This window comes from Thalassophryne amazonica, chromosome 16, assembly GCF_902500255.1.
Source record: "Thalassophryne amazonica chromosome 16, fThaAma1.1, whole genome shotgun sequence".
NCBI classification, from domain to species: Eukaryota; Metazoa; Chordata; class Actinopteri; order Batrachoidiformes; family Batrachoididae; genus Thalassophryne; species Thalassophryne amazonica.
In genome coordinates this window covers 28,735,822-28,756,425 of record NC_047118.1, presented here as the reverse complement: position 1 = coordinate 28,756,425, position 20,604 = coordinate 28,735,822, and the positions used below count along the sequence as shown (strand labels likewise).

The 20,604-nt window shown below is 43.4% G+C and overlaps 1 protein-coding gene across 1 annotated transcript in view; it reads right to left on the bottom strand.

The window, feature by feature from the left end:
• The window catches only part of rbfox3a (RNA binding fox-1 homolog 3a), a 1,755,711-nt gene that overhangs the window by 1,107,706 nt on the left and 627,401 nt on the right, over positions 1-20,604 (bottom strand). Inside the window, exon 4 of the mRNA XM_034190050.1 lies at positions 16,964-17,026. The gene's annotated coding sequence lies outside the window, so the exon portion shown is untranslated. The remainder of the gene's footprint in view (positions 1-16,963; positions 17,027-20,604) is intronic.

The window sequence follows — 20,604 nt, the reverse complement described above, 5'->3', positions numbered from 1 at the left end:
TAAATCATCTGTATTTTAAAACCGTGCCTGTCACGTGCATGTGTTTATCACTGTAGACAGTTGCAGATTGCCTGGAGGTTTTTTTGACATGGAAATTCTACAAGTTCTGTGAAAAATCAAAAATGCATACAGCATGTACGGGTCTGTACTGCCATCATACACTTGACTCAAGTCAGGAGCACAGCTAGCAGGGGCTCTGTGATGGCAGTAAGTAGCACGGTCATTGAACAGGATCCGTGCTTCACAGGTACTACACAAGTACTCCACACTGGCTATTTGTGTGGCCCCCAAAGACAGAGGTATATTTCACTTGCCACCCATATATGTGCCGTGCACACAGCATATGTGACCCAAGTGGCAAGGCTCCAGGTATATACTGGGCATATCAGGCAGCGTGTAGCATTGGAGATGGGAAGAAGATGGTGCTGCCAGGATTATATTCCATAGTACACACCAGTAATTGGATGCATGGGGTTAATAAAAAAAAAAAAAGAGATGTGATCAGACATGTCCTCTGTGGTGATGAGTGCTGGGGCACTGCACTATAATGCAGCACAGACCCACAGTGGATGTTTTCACTCTTTCAGCACCTTGGACAGCACTGCAGCCTCGAGGCTCATGTCCAAAGGATTTGTAACATCCTCACAAGCTATTTTTAATTGTGGTAATATTGAATGATTTTCACAAATAAAGCCAAGAAAAACATGTACCCACAGTGCATCCTGCATCCTTACCAGATGCCCGAACCACCTCAGCTGGCTCCTTTCAATGTGAAGGAGCAGCGACTCTACTCCCCACGGATGACTGAACTTCTCACCCTATCTCTAAGGGAGACACCAGCCACCCCTGCTGCGCCAATTCTCTGGCCAATCTCACGCTCCATCGTCCCCTCACTTGTGAACAAGACCCCAAGGAAGTTGAGCTCCTTCACTTGGGGCAAGACCGTATTCCCTACCCGGAGTAAGCAATCCATCGGTTTCCTGCTGAGAACCATGGCCTCAGATTTAGAGGTGCCGATCCTCATCCCAGCCACTTTACACTCGGCTGCAAACCGATCCAGTGAGTGTTGGAGGTCACCGGCCGATGAAGCCAACAGGACCACATCATTTGCCAAAAACAGTGATGAGACCCTGAGGCCACCAAACTGGAAACCCTCCTCCCTCCAATTACGCATCGATATCCTGTCCATGAATATCACAAACAGGATTGGTGACAAGGTGCGGCCCTGGCAGACACCAACCTCCACCAGAATTGAGTCCAACTTACTGCCGAGCACCCGAACACAGCTCTTGCTTTGCGAGTCAGAGACTGGATGGCCCTGAGAAGGGGCCCCCTCACTCCATACTCCTGCAGCACTTCCCACAGTGTCTCCCGGGATACCCGATCATACGCCTACTCCAAGTCCACAAAATACATGTATACTGAGTGGGCATACTCCCAGGCCCCCTCCAGGATCCTTGTGAGAGTGAAGAGCTGGTCGCTTGTTCCACGACCAGGACGTAACCTGCATTGTTCCTCTTCAGTCAAAGGTTCGACTATCAGCCGAACCCTCCTTTCCAGCACCCTGGAGTACACTTTACCAGGGAGGCTGAGTAGTTTGATGCTCCTGTATTTGGCACACACTCTCTCATCCCCCTTTTTAAATATGGGGACCACCACCCCAGTTTGCCACTCCTTAGGCACTGTCCCAGACTTCAATGCAATGTTGAAGAGACGTCTCATCCAAGAAAATCCCTCCACACCCAGACCCTTCAGCATTTCTGGACAGATATCATCAACCCACGGGGCCTTGCCACTGCGGAGTTGTTTGACTACCTCATTGACTTCCAACAGGGAAATTGATGAAAATCCTCCATCAGCTTCCAGCTGTGCCCCTACTATAGAGGGTGCTCCGGTCTGATGCTTTTCCAAACAAATCCACATTCGCATGAATAAAAGTTGATAAAATTTGGGGGTTTGCAGGCTTAGTTGCATGAGGTCAAGGCAAAGTAAAGCATGCTGGGAAAGCCTCCACAAAAGGAATCATTCTTGCATAATTGTTTCAGTCAAACCAAAAATGTCCTCAGAACACATCCCCAGTGGATTACATGAGGTGTGAAGAACAAAAAAACTTTATTACTGTATAATTATTTTCCTGAAGTTGTAATATCACAGAGTGCCCCGTTACAATTTGACATCTTTTGGTAATAAAGTAATATGCTTTCAACTTGTCTGACCTGAGGACTGAGGTCTTCCAGTGCAAATTCAAAACACTTTGTGTGCACTCTCTTCTTGACATTTAAAACCATATGAAAACAAAAATGGAACTCAATCCAGGAAGCATAAGGCCCCCTCGCTTCTCTGAGAAAGTAGCAGGTTTAACACCCCCCCCCCCCACACACACACACACACACAAAATGCCTTGAAAATTGTCCTTCACATTTTGTGAGCTATAATAAAAGCAGCCTTGAGTGGCCTCAGATCATGCTATTTTGATCATCATCTTTGCACATGAGAGCATAGAAGCAAAACTAAGGCAAAGCCATAGGACAGAAAATTATATAGTGCATGGTAAAAACTTGAAAGTGTGGCATTCTCCCCATAAAAAAAACAAACCAAACCAAAAAAACAAACAAAAAAACATAACATTAACCATTAGATATTCATGCAAATCACCGGAGTAGAAGACACCAAGACCCACTTTAGGACAGATGATCATTAACACTGAATAAATGCTGAAAATATTACTAATAGTCTGAGTACGAGCAACAGTAAGAAAGAGAGCTGGACTGAAACAGGCCAATGTGCACAAAGGATGCGGAGAAAAAAAAACAAATGAAAACATACTATATTTAAACTGAAGCATACCGGCCAAGGATGTCAGCTGGATCACCTGTTGAAGAGCATTCATTTCAGCAGAGGAACAAAGGTCAGTGTCCTTGCTGGAGCTTTGATTGGCAGGCAGGGGAGCTCGCAGCCCACTGCAGAGACCCGGTGGAGCAGCGAATGGTGGCGTGTGGCTTGGCTGTGCCACGTTTCTGACTCGATGCTGACTAACTGACTGTGCCTGCTGACAGTGTGTCTGACTGATAGGATCACCCCAGGAGGCTCTTCCAGGGCCTTTACAAAGTGTCTCTGATAGGCCGGGCCCACAGCACTGCCACCAGGGCCTGCCGACAAATTAAATTTAAGCCCTGCTAATGCATAGCGTAATCATAGAGTGAGGTGGCGATAAATTTTTCAACGGGGTTACCATGGGTGCAACAGTAGAGGAGCAGGAGTGGAGGATCCATGATGGCAGAGAGACGGAGGCAAATGTGGCGGCTGAGGGAAAATAGTCGACTGTAACCTCAGCAACGCCGCACTGAAATCCTGTGCTCAGAAGCCAAGGACTCGTATGAAAGAGCAACAATAACACGCCATTATGAGATGTAACATTTTGTGGCGACCCGCTTTCCAGGGGGAAATTTGAAAGAAAAGCAATTTCACATTAAACTATCTGACACAATGCAGGTCTGTGAAGAGGGGGGTGGGGATGAGGAGGGGAGCCAGATAGCGAGGAGTGAGTGTGCGTGGATGGTAGGCAGCGGTGGTGGCGGTGGCAGTTGTGGGGCGGGGGGTGGGGGGGTGTTCAGGAGCTTCCTAACAGCTATTGGCCAACTGGAGCGAGACGCACACATCTCCTCCGCCAAGTTAAAAGGGATGGAGTGGATGAAATTTCAAAGCCTTCCCTGCAGACACACACTCTGCTTTGCACACATCAGCACTGAGACGTTCAAATATTCCACTGTGCCGTTCCAGCCTGGTTTCCTCTCCCACACCACAGTTCTGCTGCGATTAGCACGAAAACCCAAAGAAAGCAGCTCTCCATGCAAATGAACATTCTGCCCTACGTGTCTAAATAATCGCCTCTCTTGTTGTCTTCCACAGTGCTTTTCACCAGAACCCCCCCCCCCCACACACACACACAAAATATTCTTAATTTAAAAAAAGGCTGCATCTCTGAGGTGTGTAATTCCCATGATTACTTGCTGCAGGCAGTGCAAGAGAGTGAAAGTCAGAGTGAGATAAGAGGAGAAGTGGCAGCCATTCACCTGTTAAGCTCCATTCACTTATTATCACCAACAATGATGCTGTGATTAGCTGGAACACCGACACAAGACATGTTCCAGAAGTGTGGAATTCTGCTGCCCCTCTAAAGACAATCCCGAGCCCTCGGAGCTGCAGCCTGCTCATGCAGCTCTCACTCTGTTCTTTATTTCCTGGACTTGCCAGCCTTGATTTGACCACTTGCTTCCTATGTTCTTTTTTCAACCTCACCAGAATCACTCACATGGAGCATCTGCAGAACATCCCAACTCTCCTGCTGTCCCATGGAGATGCATTGTACAACCCCAATTCCAATGAAGTTGGGACATTGTAAAATGTAAATAAAAACAGAATACAATGATTTGTAAATCCTCTTCAACCTATATTCAATTGAATACACCACAAAGACAAGATATTTAATGTTCAAACTGATAAACGTTATTGTTTTGTGCAAATATTTGTTCATTTTGAAATGGATGCCTGTAACATGTTTCAAAAAAGCTGGGACAGTGGTATGTTTACCATTGTGTTACATCACCTTTCCTTCTAACAACACTCAATAAGCATTTGGGAACTGAGGACACTAAATGTGAGTGTCATGATTGGGTATAAAAGGAGCATCCCCAAAAGGTTCAGCCGTTCACAAGTAAAGATGGGGCGAGGATAAACACTTTGTGGACAACTGCATGAAAAAATGGTCCAACAGTTTAAGAACAATGTTTCTCAATGTTCAATTACAAGGAATTTAGGGATTTCATCATCTACAGTCTGTAGTATAATCAGAAGATTCAGAGAATCTGGAGAACTTTCTACACGTAAGCGGCAAGGCCGAAAACCAACAGTGAATGCCCATGACCTTCGATCCCTCAGGCGGCACTGCATTAAAAACCAACATCATTGTGTAGGATCTTACTGCGTGGGCTCAGGAACACTTCAGAAAACCATTGTCAGTTAACACAGTTCGTTGCTACATCTACAAATGCAAGTTAAAACTCAACCATGCAAAGTGAAAGACATACATCAACAACATCCAGAAACGCCGCCGCCTTCTCTGGACCCGAGATCATTTTTTAATGGACAAACATAGTGTAAAAGTGTGCTTGGCCTGATGAGTCCACATTTCAAATTGTTTTTGAAAATCATGGAAATCATGTACTCTGGACAAAAGAGGAAAAAGACCATCCAGATTGTTACCAGCGCAAAGTTCAAAAGCCAGCATCTGTGATGGTATGGGGGTGTGTTAGTGCCCATGGCATGGGCAACTTACACATCTGTGATGGCTCCATCAATGCTGAAAGGTACATCCAGGTTTTGGAGGAACACATGCTGCCATCCAAGCAATGTCTTTTTCAGGGACATCCCTGCTTATTTCAGCAAGACAATGCCAAGCCACATTCTGCACGTGTTACAACAGCGTGGCTTCATAGTAAAAGAGTGCAGATACTACAAATGTTATAAAGTTGTAAAGTACTGCTATTAGTTTATAAAATTGTTCATGGACTTGCACCTCCCTATCTGGCTGACCTGGTAAGCCCCTATGTACCAGCTCGGGCCCTGGGTGCAGGACTTCTGTGTGTTCCCAGGGTGAATAAAAAGTCTGCTGGTCACAGAGCTTTCTCCTACCGTGCTCCAGCTCTGTGGAATGATCTCCCGACACACATCCAGCAGTCTGATACTGTGGAGACTTTTAAGTCACGTTTAAAGACTCATTTGTTTTCCCTGTTTTATCATTAGTGTTATGATGTGTTTTTATTCTTGTATTCTTTTATGGTCATCTTTTTATTGTGTTTTAAATTTTTAATTCAGTTTTTTTGTTGTTTTATGTTGAGTGAAGTGACTTGAGACGAGTTCATCGTGAATTGGCGCTATATAAATTAGTAAATTTGAAATTTGAATTTACTAGACTGGCCTGCCTGCAGTCCAGACCTGTCGCACATTGAAAATGTGTGGCGCATTATGAAGCGCAAAATACGACAACGGAGACCCCGGACTGTTGAACAACTGAAGTCATACATCAAGCAAGAATGGGAAAGAATTCCACCTACAAAGCTTCAACAATTAGTGTCCTCAGTTCCCAAACGCTTATTGAGTGTTGTTAGAAGGAAAGGTGATGTAACTCAGTGGTCAACATACCACTGTCCCAGCTTTTTTGAAATGTGTTGCAGGCATCCATTTCAAAATGAGCAACTATTTGCACAAAAACAATAAAGTTTATCAGTTTGAACATTAAATATCTTGTCTTTGTGGTGTATTCAATTGAATATAAGTTGAAGAGGATTTGCAAATCATTGTATTCTGTTTATATTTACATTTTACACAACGTTCCAACTTCATTGGAATTGGGGTTGTACTCTGAACACTATTAGGAGTGTTTATTTACTCCTTATTCTTTGCTTCTTGAATTGACAGTATCTTTCTTGTTAAGCAGTCACTGCCGTGGTAATTTTGCACCACTTGTCTCAGACTTCTTAAACATCTGCAATCAAATCATTATACCACTGTTAACACTGAAGTGATCTTGACATTAATGGAAATCTCAGCCATGAATTTCACAAACACAGACAGCACATCACATGTCTCAACGAGGAGGCGAACATTTTTGACCACTGATACACAACAATAAAAGATGCCTAGCAATCTGTTCCCCGTGCAGCTCTGGGACTCTGTGATCACTGTGTGATCCACCTCATTCCTACCTACATGCAGAAATTAAAATCTGCAAAGCCATACAAAACTTGGTTTAGTGGGGAACTGAGACAGCTCCACCAGGCCAAGGAGGAGGCCTCCAGAAGTAGAGACAGGCTCCTGTACAAGAAGGCCAGAAACATGCTGACAAAAGAGATCAGAGTAGCAAAGAGGAGCTACTCTGATAGTCTGAATCATTCTCAGCCAATGATCTTACAACAGTGTGGTGAGGTCTTCAGCATGCCACCAACTACAGGACACCAATCAACCCTGTGGAGAACCCCTGACTGGCTGAGGAGTTGAATGTGTTTTATACCAAGAGACCCTCACACACCCCAACAACAATGGACTACCCCAGGACATGATGGGGTCTCTCTCTCATGTCTAAGAGCCTGAGCTGACCAGGTGGCCCCCATCTTCATCTGTTAAACCCCTGAGGTTTGTGGATGACACCACCATCACTGGACTCATCCAGAATGGTGAAGAGGCTGCATACAGAGAGGAGGTGGAACAGTTGGTCCTGTGGTGTGGTCAGAATAACCTGTAGCTGAATGCGCTCAAGACTGTGGAGATGATAATGAACTTCAGGAGGAACCCACCATCACCCCCCCAAGTCCACAACACTGTGCCTTCTGTGGACCCTTTCCAGTTCCTGGGATCCACCATTTCCCAAGATCTGAAGTGGACCTCCCACATAGGCTCCATCAGGCAAAAGGCACAGCAGAGGATGTACTTCCTCAGACAGCTCAGGAAGTTGAACCTACCCCCAGGAACTGTACATCATCTTCTACACATCTGTCATCCAGTCTGTCCTGTGCATCTCCATCTCTGTTTGGTTTCCCTCTACCTCCAAACATGCAGGCACAGACTTCAACCAGCTGTCAGGTCTGCAGAAAAAAAAAAAATCATCAGCGCCACCCTCCATCCAGGACTTATACCGGTCCAGGACCAGGAAGTGAGCTGGTAACATCTCTGCAGACCCCTCCCACCCTGGACACACCCTGTTTAAACTCCTCCCCTCTGGTCGACATTACAGAGTTCTGTGCATCAGAATAATCAGACACAGGAACAGTTTCTTTCCACAGGCCATCACACTGATGAACAACTTAACCTGACAAAAATTCACTCATTCATACACCTCATGTACAACTTCAGTCTCTTTGTCCGTTTCTCCTTTGCACACATTTTTTATTGCATATTTTATTTGCACATTGTTTTTATTGTGAATTAGTGTTTAGGGTATATTTATACATGCTTGTACAAAGAGAGCACAGTTCAAAGTGTAGTCAGATTCCTTGTATTCTCTGAGGATACTTGGTGAATAAAGTCCATTCTGGTTCTGATTCTCTACTGACCAGTGGTGATGGTTGGAGGTTTCATGTTACATTTGTCTGCTGGTGTTTGCCAGATCAGTTATGTGAGCTTCACCACATCCACTGCTGATATCTCAAAAAGTAATGATTAGATTTTCAAAGAATAACTCATCAAATATGTAGACATATGTGATGAACATGCAAACAAATGAAAATGATGACTGCAAAACTGCTTTCCCAATATTGAAAGGGGGTGTTTGTCATTTTTCAACTTGGGATCTATTTTTAGATATTTTGGGGCTTGTATTGACACTTGGGACAAAAAAACAAATTTAGGTCATTCTGAGAGATGCAGCCCCTCATCGGCAATTGATTTGGAATGACTCAGAGGTGAGCTGGATGATGGCAAAGCTAAGGTAAGCAGGCATATTATAATAAGCCTTTTGAAAGAGTTCTTTTGCATTTAGTCAGGTAAGCCTTTGCATGTTTTAACTGTACAGGTACCTGCACCTGCATCTTCATTCTGCCAGACACTTCAAAAAATGTTTTACAGTACATTTAGTAATTCCCCTTTTAAGCTACTTTACTTGTACCCTGTGCTGATTTGTATTATCTTGGTATCATAATAAAGGCAACAGCTGTGAGCATACTGCAGAATGTGTAAGAATCAGTATATGCATTTCTGGGTCAGAGTAAATAAAGACGGCATACAACAAGGAATGAAAAATTCATTTGTTTCTAAAAAAAGTACACTTTTAGAGTGTATTGTCTTTTGGAATGATGCAACTGCAACCCAAAACCTATAAAAAAAATCACATTACAACTTCTGACCACTACCTGCACACCAAAGCTGATGCCAAAAATTGAAGCTGAGAACCTCTGGAGAGGTATGTGTTGAACAATATGTTGGCAGACTCTCTAAATTGGCCATTTTGGCACATGTGCCATGCAATATTTCTCAGGTACCAAACTTCACTACTGATTTTGTTTCATTTTTGTCACAAAAGGTATTCATTTCATCTATTGATAATAAATTTTGTGTTTTATTGAAAAAATCCACCAGACAAAACTCTGGTCCCCCAAGAAGCAGTCCCTAAATCTATGTCAGGAACACAATTTGCCAGTCACAACAAAGAAAAGAAGAAAAATCATTGCCTTACTCCCCAGTGTGTTTCATCTCTTGGGGCAAAAACGTTGGCAACAAAACACTCCGGAATCATTTCAGTGTTACACAGGGGCACAGGAATTTCCATTTCTAATGGATTTTTTCTTTTTTTTGTGCTGGAACATGATTTATGATCACAAAACAGCAGAGGTAGAATATAAATTCTGGTTATGACTGTGAAGTGACAGTTGTTTTGGTGGATTTTGGCTGTGGTTTGTTGAATTTTGGACACAGAGTGATAAAACATATACTATTGTCATCTGTCAAACCTCTGCTTTCACATGGTGTGTTGTTTGTTTTGGTAGCATGCAGTAGCACAAATGCTTGTGCTAGTTTAGCGGGTGTGCGCAATTAGCCTCTTTCTCCTGCTTGTTCATTAAGTTGTTTTTTTGTTGGAATTTTGTTTTGCTTCTGTAGAAATGGTTGTTTTGGACTTTTACTGGAGCTTCTAACCATTAAGTGGATATGTAACATGCCTTGGTTACTGCATGTTTACCATAGTTTTAAACTTTTTTTTTTTTTTTTTTTGCTGGGAACGCCACAGCCCCTGGCCCTGGGGGTGTTTAGATTTTACAGGTTAACAATTTCCTGTGTGTTACATATCAAAATGTACAGAATGATCTCAGCTTTTGTAATATGTCATGTATTTGAATACAACACTGTGTAAAAGATAAAATTTGGCTCTAAAGTTGAAAATATGAAATATCTTTAATAAATTATTCAAACCTTTACTGAATACACACTTTTATTCATGTGGAAAAACTCTTTTGGTGTTAGATTTGTGTTCCCCAATGAGTTCAGGTCACAAAAATAGTGTAATATATGAACAAATATTTTGGAATTATGAGCATTTACTGTGCTGTTTTAATGTGAATGTGACAAAAAGAGAAGCTGGACTGCACTGCAGCATCTCACAGGCTGAGAGAGGAAACAGACCCATGTGAGCTTCTCCTGCACCTACAATTGGCTGTAAATCAACAATCTACAGACGAGACTGAGACAAGAGCGGGACTGTGTAGTTACAGGAAGTGGTCAAACAGAGTCTCTGTGTCATTCCATTGCTGACTTACTAATAGAAATATGATGAAAAACAGACCTTGACGCGCTGACGTGTCCATGGACCCCAGAGGGATCAAGGCCACAAGAAAGTTGGATTATGGCAAATTGTCAAACTGAGAAAAAAACAAACAATATTTCAAAGTTACAGATGATGGCAGTGGCCAAAATATAGGTGTGATTTGTCCTTTTATTTCAATGTGGTCATCAACTGCACATCACCTCGAGCCCCATCTTCCACCCAGCACAAAGCACAGGGCAAAAGCATTGGTAGCTTCTAAATTCCAAAGTTGTCACTGTCATGTCCGGCACTCATGTTTATTAAATGGTGAATATTCTTGCGCTCATCTGTGCTTCGTGGGGATGTGTCTCTTAAAGTAAGGTGCAGTGAGGTGCAGTGGTGGTGCATTGCCATCTTGAAACCGCAGAAAGTGATTGAACCAATGACTGCCAAGTACCTGATGAAACGTTTTACAGAGTGCTGATCTTTCTCATGTTTAGAATGTGATATATTCAGACATGGCATGTTTGTGACAAGTCTAAACTCTGGTTTTGTCCATAACTAAACTTAACTGAAAACAATTCAGTAAAATAAAGTAAAAGCTAAAAGGGGAGGGGCATACAAATCTTCCACTTACTACTTGACTGGCTGCTTTCTATGTGTGTGCTTTGATCCACTGCCCACACATCTCTTTCCCCCAAAGAAAACCTCTCACGCTCAATTGAGTCTCCCAACTACATAGGTGTCTGAGTGTTGAGGACCCCAGTGGCTGCAGAAGGGGAAGGACACACCCCTGCTTAACTGTTTTTTTCAGAGATGTGGGAACCAATTGGTTGTCTGCCTTTGTGGTTGCCATCCAAGACCAACTGAACCCCGTAGTGTCATGGATGCATCAAAGCATGGTATCGATTCACTCTCCCAGGCTTGACTTGACCTATAGCCACAAGTACCAAATGCCTGAGTGGCCATCAGGACCCTGTGATGAGTAGCCCCACAGGGTCAATATTCCCATTTAAACAAATATTGAACAGAATGCAAAAAAAAATTACAATTTTTAAAAACACCAACACAAACCATGAGACACTGACACACGGGAACAGTGAACCTCCAAAACAGGATTTTCTCTGGTTCTCACCTGTTGCAGAACCAATGACTCACTAATTTACACCAATAATGCCATCACTGCAAATCACAGGAAAATATACACTCATGACTAATTAAGTGGATAAATACAGCTGCTTACTTGAACTGATTTTACACCCTGTAAATCCTGCAAACGCATGTACGCTATGTGCATTAGACTGTGTGCTAGAAATCGACAAGCCTGAGCCCCTGATGTTACATAGCTGAACAGTATTTAAAAATCAAACCCACTGTACAACCTAAATTAAGGCAAAGCTGAGACGGTATGTAAGAGGAAAAGTAAGTACATAAAGTTGGTGTGTGTGTGGGGGGGGGGGGGGGGCACTGATTCTTACATTTACTTTAATTTCTATTTGATTCCAGACAGTATGAACTTTATGTTCTGCTCAGTTTAATTTCAGTTGGTAAAACACATCCATTCGTGCATTTATGGTCTGCAACACAGTCCAACAAAGGTTGTGACACAAAAGTATTTAGCACTTTTTCATGTTTGTGCAGGTGATGGTCTGGTGTTTAAGCGTTGGGTTTGAGACCAGAGGATCCTCGGTTCAAATCCCATAAATGAATAAATGCAGTCCATTTACAATTTACTTAATGTTGACATTATTTCTCACAACACTTAAAAGATGTTTAGACATTGAGGATGCCAAGTGATGAAATGTTTCAGGTGTTATTTTGTTCCATTCTTCTTGCAAGCATGTCTTCACGTGTGCAACACTGTAGGTCATCGTTGCTCCATATTTTGTTTCTTCACAGATTCTGTATTGGGGACAGGTCAGGATTGCAAGCAGGCAAGTGTAGAACCCGTAACTTCTTCTTGTGCAGTCATTGCATCGTCGTACCTGGAAAAAATGTCATCTTGAAGGGAGCAAGAGGACTAAAATTTAAATGTACCTTTCTGCAAAACTGGCTTGTCAGTAGCTGATAGTGTACCAGAGCCAATACTAAAAGTTAGAGGCTAGCGTTTAGCTGTAGCATCCACTATTTTTTTTACGTTTATCGGTTTATCGTTACAAAAGTTAACTTTTCAGTTAGTGGATTAGCGGTTATCAAAGCTAACTTTTTGGTTAGCTGCTATTTAGGAAGGTGTAAGAGGCATTAAGCAGAGCATTGCGCTCATAGAGACCAACGCTAGTTTCCAATTCCACAAATTTTTACCTTGGAATAAATTTTCAAGGCCAAAGTCCTGTTAGAAGTGATGTTTCCAAAGATAAAATATAATACAAAATATAGATCAGAAGGGCTTTTCAATGTTAGGGAGAATCAAATATCTGCTAATTCCACAATATGGGTCGGATGTGGATAAGACTTAGTCTATTCATTCAGAGTGACAGTTTGCACCTCTGTCACAAATGAGAGTGACTGAGGCACTTTTGACTGAGATGTAATGCAAAATGTACATTAAATGGAGTTTTCAATGTTAAATTCAAATGGCCACAAAATCCACAATCCGGATGAGATCTGGATCAAACTTTGTCAGGTGATAGTGAGCGCCAGTCTGCACCTCACTGTCAAATATGAGAGTGATTGGGGCACGTTTGAGAGAGATGAGATTTATTGTCATTGTCATTACATGAGTGCAACAACAACAAAATTACGTTTACACTCCAATTACCTCAGACAATCTGTCATCCAAATTGAGGCAAAGGGGGTGAAGGCTGCAGCAGGGGGGCCTGTGCGGCCCAGCTTGGGGAGTTGAAGGCTGCAGCAGTAAAAACTGTGCTGCCTTCGAGGTGGAGTCCCAAGCTGATAGTTTGATTAAAATATAATGTAAAATATACATGAAATGGTTTTCAGCGTTAAATTTAAATAGCCATAAAATGTGTAATCTGGATCAGATCCAAATCAAGCTTTGTTAGTTGATAACGGATGCAATCCTACATAATGCTTTCAAATATTAAATAAATTTGATCTTTTTTGACAGTTATGAATTTTTGAAAAATTGTTGGTTAAAGATAGGGATTTTTGCAGTTTTCCAAGATATTCCCTGACTTTGCCCTTTGACCTATGACCTTGAAAACTGAGTCAATTCTTGCGTATCAGGATATGAATGTTCACTTAAAGTTTCATAAAGATATATGAAAAAGTGTGGACTCCAGGCCGTTCACAACAAACAAACTGGGGTGAAAACATAACCTCCTCCAATGTGTTTAGTGGAGGTAATTACAATAATATATGTAAAGATATATATTAATGAATGAAATGAAGTTGGCACGTAAAACATGAAATATCTTGGCTTCATACTGTCTGCAATGAAATAAAAGTTCATGTAAATGTAGCGGCACGGTGGATTAGTGTTTACAACTGATGCCTAACATCAAGAAGGTTGTGGGATCTCTTCCCATGCTTTCTGTGTGGAGTTCACATGTTCTCCCATGTCTGCATGGATTTGCCACAACAGACAGAAATTAGTCAGTGACAGAAATCTGTCTTGTTTGCTTCACTGTTTAACTTGTGTTGTCCCTTCATAAATGAATAAATAAAGTAACAATCACTGCATTGTTCCCATTTGTTATACTGTCTCAACTTGTTCTGATTTGGGGTTAAAGCTGTAAAAAGTAAAACATGGACTGGAAACATCTCTGGACATGTCCAGTTTCAAATAATGTCATGCCAACATTCCTCACCCACCACTGGCTGCCCATTTTGATCTACATACACCAGTGAATCTCCAGAATCACTGTCACCCTCTGTTGAGTCATTACAGCGATTAATGCACAGAAGGATTGCGTCTCTGGCCCTGGATACTCTATCAAGACGTGTGGTAATGGATGAATGTATATTCTTAATAGAGAATCCATACTGTTGAAACAGAGAGAAGAAACATACACCCTTCTGATTAACATGGCTTTTTCCACAGTCATGTCGGTGAAGATCATTCACCAGACTAGGAGCAGAGCGAAAGTAGTTGGGTTTGTTTGTCCTTGTCGTCACATTCTCGCTGATCTCGAAAAATGGACAATGAAGATCATATCACAAAACCAATACTCACATCAACAGCCTTTGCACAAATTGATTTCGCCACCCAGAACTCAGTCCCATGGCAGCGAGGTGGCAGGATGCTCCCAGCATATATCACTGTCATATAAGCACTCTCCAATGAAATGTGATTTTTATCTTTATGCGCTTTTCCCCTCCTTTTTTCAGTACAGTGTGTTCCATGTTGTGATAAGTGATGAGAAATAAATGCCTAGCACATTACGCTAATCCAGGTGCTCTGAGCGCATATGGCTCCTATCACACAGGGAGAATGGCACTGTTTTGGTCTTGCACGTTTGCAAGCGGCTGGCAAGACGGCAGGGGGCCTGTAGTATATGGCTCATAGATCACTAACGTGGGTGAGAGTTGTCACCAGCCAGCGCCTGGCTGTGAAGCACAACATAGTTTATGGCACAAAACCGCCAGACGTAAGCACGAATCGTGGCCCAGGCAACAATGAGGATAAGCACACTAAAAATAGATGATAAGATTCTTCGCGCTCGGCCCAGAAACAATGTTTCCTTTTGATTTTTCATGTGTTGGAACCGTAGCAGAAAGGATGAAGGAAGCATTGCGTAATGTCTGACTGGGCCGGGAGTAAAAGACCCAAATAAGTACAACTGGAGCGCCACGCTCACCTGAAACGCACCTTCGCCAAAGGCTGGAAAGACACGATAAATGTTGCACTTTCAACTGCATTAAATGCACAAAGATAGTCTGGGCTTCCTCCCTTTCCAACTGACATCCTCTCTTACACAGTTAATTACAGACAAGTGCAACACAGCACTATGTTAATTATCATGTGCAGTAGATATTTTTACTGCAAGGATTTCATCGCTGAAGTTTTTACCTTCTTTTATTGCTATTCTGCTCAGGTCTGGAGGCTGAATTACACTCGACAGACAGCGCTGTGAAAAACAGAAGGGATTTAAGGATTCAGATTGGTGGAGGGTAACCTAATCTTCCGTAATTGGGGGAATGGTTCTCATTTATATCAGCCTACTTTACAAAGCAAGATCCTCAGCAGGCTGCTACCATCCCAGACGTTTAAGTCTGACAATTCATTTTGATAAGGTGTGTGGCAAAGGGAGCTCCACACAGTAACACCAGCATACTTATTAGACCTAATCACCATTAATCAAAGCCCTTCTCTTAGTTAGCAGGTTGTGCAAATCAACATACACAACTCACATGCTGCACAAAGATGTGTGCAAGAGTTCTGTGAGGTAACACATCCCGGGCTGTGTTGTCGTAAAATGGAACTAAAATGGCAATCCTCTGCCAGGCGAAGCGTTCTCGCCACGCCAGATGCTTAGTTCTGAAATTTGCCTAATTGCCACAGTCAGATCAATCTCTTATCGTCTGCCAAATGAATCTGCCAAAGTGTGTTGTGAGCGTTTTGTTGGCCCAATATGCTTCTTTTGTGCAAAACATTCATGTTTTCACAACTGCCAGCAAAAGCATGAGAGGTTTTTGTGCTGCTGTGCGTGTCCACCACAGATGACCTGCGTGCCCATTAGTCATGGCACTGGAGTGAGGGCAGAGGGCTTATCCATCTCAGCCCCCCCCCCCACACACACACACAGAGCGCCCACACTTCATATGGCTCAGATGCATGACGTGGGTGGAATAAATGTGGCCCTTTGATCAAAGGGCAGCATGTGGGAATGACTGTGTGACCCACAGACACACACACACACACACATACACACTGTCAGCTCATTACTACAAATGTATGAGAACACGCCACACATCGGCGGTAACATCATGCTCCCTGCAGCCTAATACGCACTAAAAACACCAACCGAAAGTCTTTTCTCCTCTTTCACAGTTACCGTGAAAATGCTCATCCACTGCCGCCGACATTTGAAATTAGCGTACATTTTGAACAGTGTGCGCGCATGCTGAGCATATTTTAGCATTGATATGCATCCCAAAACAGCCATTTGTACAAAAAAAAAAAAAAAAAAAAAAAAATCTGTCCACATTGTGATTATTCTGATCCTCATTCCTATCCAAAGAAAGAGAAGGGTTGTCAGCTTGTGGAAAAAAATCAGTAACATTTGAAATACAGCATGAAAATGTGTGTATGTGCTGAATATTTAAAGTCATAAATGGATCAAGTTCGTCAACAGAAAAAGAATTAAAAAAAAAACATGGTTGCTGCCGATGATCCTCTCTGGTCGTCAACATCTATCATTCTCACACAACTATCTACTCACAAAACCAAGACCCGCCCCCTTCATCCTTCACCAATTCCACAATCCTCCCAAAGAAACACCCCTCCGAGAGCAGAGCGCAGCAATCTCGTCCCCCTTGCATTCTCCCCTCCTCTAGTCATCCCTGTTGTCTTCTATTTCTGTGCATCCTCTCATTTCCATTTGTCTCCACTTCTCCTCGTTTCCTGTGCTGCTGCTGCATTTGGCGCGATGGATGAAAACATAAAGGAGGCAAAGAATAATAAAAAGAGAGCGAGAGAACAACAGAGAGACAAAAAGAGACAAACCAACATTGGCGAGGCTGGAGTCACCAAATTAGCATGAGAACACTCACAGTGCTGTTGTTGAAGGAGCGCAGGGATGGGAGCGCAGCGCCGGTCCTTCCGTCAGATGCAACCTGCACGCACAAGATTGAAGAGGAGAAAAAAAGAAAACTAGGCTGTGAGAGCGGCAAAGAGAGCGGGGGGAGGAGGACGACGAAAGAAGAGCAGGACAAGGAGGAGGAGAAGAAGAAGAACAACGAGGAGGAGAGGAGGAGGGAGCACGGCATCTAATGCATGCACCCAACAGGAGTCCAAATAAAGAAAGGATTTCTCGAGGAACGTGTGTGCGATATAAAGGGATGGGGACAGTGTGTGTTGGCTTTATTTGAGGTGGGGGGGGGGGGTGAAGAGGTGGGCTGTCTTTGGGAAATGTGAAACACACACGGTCATGTGCAGGATTGCACTTGGGAAGGCAGTCACATCTGATGGGTCGGATCCTGCGGTCCACCTACCTCCTTATCGCTACCTCGCTCTTCTTCAGCGCAGTGCTCGCTCACCCTTAAAGATTCAGCCACTCCTGCCCTCATCGCTCTACATTACCAGAAGGGGGAGGACACTGCCGGATCTCCCACCCACCTACGCCATGCCGCCACCCCCTCCCTCCAACTCTCCACCTTTAGCTCCACCTCGAACATACAGAGAAAGCGAATGCTTCAATTGAATGAAGGCAATCCCAGTGGCATTGAGGCAATTATAGAGGCTGCTGGCACTCTTTTCTCCCTTTTAGTCCTCACCACTATCTCTCACTTTCGGTCTCTCTGTCTTTGCGTCTGTTTTCTCTCTTTTGCTTGCTTCATCTTGCGGACATATGCCACTGTTAATGTAGCTTCTGTCACTTCATCTGTTTGGTCACAGAGCGTCTGTCTCCTCTTTCTACCTGCATGGATGCTACACCTCTCTCTTTCCCCAGAACGTACTACCCGAGCCTCTGCTGTGCATCACGCAGGCTGCTGAGCCATTCTGGCCCGGCAGCTGCCGAGAGGTAAAATACATTAATCGTCTCAGCCTTATCTGGGCTGTGCAAGGCTGGTGCTGCATGGTGCTGCACAGTGCGCCACAACACAAATGATTCAGGACCAACTTTAATAATCGCCTCTTAGGTTTTTTGATGCACGCTGCTCTCTGCCTCTGAGCCACATCCATGTGTTTTTGTAGTACATATATCACCAAGCAGAAGTCAGCACCCTGGCTTTAATCAGGTAGGCCTCCCTCCTTTGCCTCCACCCCGAAACATCACGTCCCTCCAGCCACAACTGCACTTTATCTCCCCTCAATTAACATCTTCTGAGTGAGCCTTTATTATCTTAACCACACAGAGCAGAGGGGTCCTCCAAGGAGACGCCGTGGAGGACGGCTGAGCTGTGGACAGCGGGCTCCAAGCCCTGCTGCCGCCGCTTCAATTCACCGGCCTAATTAAAGCCAGAGTCAGACATGACAAACTGCGAGGAGAGGTGCTACAGAAACAAACACACAACGCTTTGCCCGTGTGAGAACGTGCAGCCCGGAGAATTGTCTTTGTGAGGATTATCTGTCACAAAGCAGGCATGTTTCACGTTCAACGTCATGACAACATCATCTAAATCTCCTTTGACTGTTTGCTCAGTGTGTTCACATTTATCTTCTACCTTCCATATAGTGTCAGAGCATCCACTATAAATCATCAGAGAGACAACGTCACCTTGCCAAAGCTCAAGGATCCCTATAAAACACACACAGTATACCGGGGGGGGGGGGGGGGGGGGGGGTGTAGGCATGCTTATATATAGCTAATTTTCCATTTGTATAAATGCCCTCTGTGCCCTCTTTCATCTGTTTGGTTGACCTCAACAACATCAGTTTCATCCTATAAAGCCATTAAATAAACCCATTAAGCCATCAAACTGCCCTCATTGTCCTTGCTTATGTGTGTGTGTGTGTGCATTCTCACCACAGAGGTGGCATCATGCTTTGGATGGGTCCACCACTGATTAAGCTCAGACTATTCTATTACTTTTGTCTTATCCTACCTCACTGGGCTGTGGATCTCTTCATTGCCTGGGTGAAAGGGCAAGGGAAAACACTCCAACTGGACAAGAATTCACACACACTGCCATTCATCAGTCACCTGGAGTTTACCCCTGTGGACACCTACTACAACTCTGCTGCTGCCTTCACTCCCACAAACAACTCTGGGAGCTCCCAGGAGATCAATCTACATGACCAAGGACTGACAGAATGTTGTAAGTGGTCACATAAGGTTTCCTTCATTTATCATGTCTTGGGGACGAGCAGTTCTGTCAAGGCTGAAACAGCTAATGCACTGACTAAGTTCAGGTAGATCAGCAGGCCAGCACTGGAAAGTGATTAAGAAAGCAGGCTACCGATCAGTGGATGACAGGGGTCAATCCCCTGTTGGACAATTGGGTAGTGACCTTGGGCAAGGTACTTAGCCCCAACACACCAGCTCAACTCTCAACTTTGTGATTAGATAAAATCTTTATTTTATCTTTACCCTTTGAAAAGGTTCAAAGTAACGAGGAGACGGCAAATGCTTTGGTTGTTAAAAATTCATACTGTAATCAAACAGCCATGTTCTATCTTTGCACATCCTCCCTCCAGCAAACACGGCGCTCCGCTTTTCACAGCATCTATCAAGGGAGGGCCACAATTAAGTGACTAATTTGATTAGGAGATAATGTGAGTCCCACTTAATGGAAAGGACAGACTTCACAACATAGGCAGATTACTTTGGTGGATGTCTGCTTATTAATTAAGACAGGCTTCTGCACCCGTAATAAGTAGAATGTACATATGGCGTTTTAATAGGTCAAGCATACAGAAGTAAGACAAATGAAATTGTTTGATAAAAACATGAAATAATATCTTACAAAAGGGAAAAAAATGGCTATGAAATGTATTAATTAAGCTTGAAATTGTTGCTGTAACAATTGTATTATTTACACATCCATCACATACAGGTTCGCCGTCCTGTTGCTTAAAAATGCCAAAGTACTTTTTATTGCCACTTTCATCATGTTGTGTCTTTACACTGTGTGTGATTACTCAAGAGCAACAGCAAGTCTTTGTTCCTGCTCAAATGACCACTCTTACTGTCATTCAAGTTTGGACTCTGACACATATCAACCTTTCAGACAAAGTCTACTCACATTTGGGCTGAATGCTTCCAGTTCAAAGACCCACAGTCCACTTCTGACACTACCAACCATCCTCGCTGTAATTTGGTGTGACATTTAAAAGTTTAAAAAGACTCAGCAAATCCAACTATGGCACTGTGCCCAAAACCAGTGGATTACTCACCCCCCCCCCCCCCCCCCCCCCCCCCATGTTTGAAGCAAGTCACTGCTCTGAGTGAAGGAGTTCAAGTATTTTGAGTTCTTATTAATCAGTAAAGCCAAAATGCAGAGATAGAGAACCAAGACGACTGGAGCAACATCACCCATAAGTTGGGTTTGCTGTTGTGATACAAACAGAGCAAGCAGAGTTGGTTTCACAACCTCACCTAATGTCATGAAGATTGTTAATTGACAGAAGCAGTGAGATTATGGATACAAGCAACCAAAATAAGTTCTGCATCATAGTGTGGGTAGACTCATCCTTAAGGACCCCTTCACATTTAACACAATTGAAGCCAACTAGCGCACCAAGGAGGAAT